At 44.9% G+C, this 1,219-nt stretch overlaps 1 pseudogene; it reads left to right on the top strand.

Annotated features, from left to right (window-relative positions):
* Nucleotides 1-759: 759 nt before the first annotated feature.
* Nucleotides 760-1,000, top strand: LOC109298207 (annotated as a pseudogene).
* The last annotated feature ends 219 nt before the right edge of the window (nucleotides 1,001-1,219 follow it).

Below are 1,219 nucleotides of genomic sequence, written 5' to 3'. Positions count from 1 at the left end.
CTAACTTAGTGAGGAGGGATGTAAACTAGATTCGCCATGGGTTGGAGACCAAGCCCTGAGGTAAATGGGGAAGCAGGAGACCTAGAAGAAGAGCAATCAGGAGCAGGCAACAGGGGAAGTGCTCTCATACTTCCTAAGAAATCAGGGCAATCAATTAGTTACCTCAGGTGCCTGTACACAAATGGACAGAGCCTGGGAAACAAGTAGAAAGAACTGGAAGTCCTTGTACAGTCACGGAACTATAACATGATTGGAATAACAGAGGCTTGGTGGGAGCTCACATGACTGGAGCACTGTCATGGGAGGGTACAAACTGTTCAGGAAGGACAGGCAGGGAGAAGAGGAGGACGAGTTGAACTTTATGTAAAAGAGCCATATGATTGTTCAGAGCTCCAGAATGAAGCTGGAGATATGTCTGTTGAGAATCTCTGGGTTAGGGTCACAGGGTGATGTTGTGGTGAGGGTCTGCTATAGACCACCAGACCAGGAGGAAGTCACGGATGAGGCTTTTTTCAAACAGCTAGTAGAAGTTTCCCAGTCACAGGCCCTGGTTCTCATAGGCAGCTTTAGTCATCCGGACATATGCTGGGAGGGCAATATAGCAGTGCACAGGCAATCCTGGAAGTTTTTGGAGAGTATTAGGGACAACTTCCTGGTGCAAGTGCTGGAGCACTTTTCTTGACCTGATGCTCAGTTAGTCGGTGAGTACCGCATGTGAGGGGAGCTGGAGCCACGTCTGCACAGGCCACCACCTTTGCCATGGCTCAGAAGCAGATCTACTACTTGGACAAGTACTTCAACAAGCAGTATGAGTACTGACATGTTATATTGCCCAGAAAACTTTCAAAACAAGTACCAAAAACTGCATCTGATGACTGAAGAGGAATGGAGAAGACTTGGTGTCCAGAAAAATCTTGGGTGGGTTCACTACATGATCCATGAGCCAGAACCACACATCCTTCCCTTTAGAAGACCACTTCTGAAAGAATAGCAAAAATGAAATTTTATTTCTGGAAATCTTCTATCAAATCTTTATGTATATGTGTTTATATATGTTGGCAGTATTCAGTGAAAAATGTATGAAGCCTATTACCAAAGTGCCCCTTGGGGTTACTAGAAACAACAGCCAAAAACTGAAGGAGAGTAGATTTAGATTGGACATCAGGAAAAAATTCTTTATGGTGAGGGTTGCCAAAATATGGAATGGACTTCCAAGGAA

This window comes from Gavialis gangeticus, unplaced genomic scaffold (assembly GCF_001723915.1).
Source record: "Gavialis gangeticus isolate Ggan-Ray unplaced genomic scaffold, GavGan_comp1, whole genome shotgun sequence".
Classification (NCBI taxonomy): Eukaryota; Metazoa; Chordata; order Crocodylia; family Gavialidae; genus Gavialis; species Gavialis gangeticus.
Note: the sequence above shows the minus strand (reverse complement) of the source record. Positions and strands in the feature narration are given on the sequence as shown.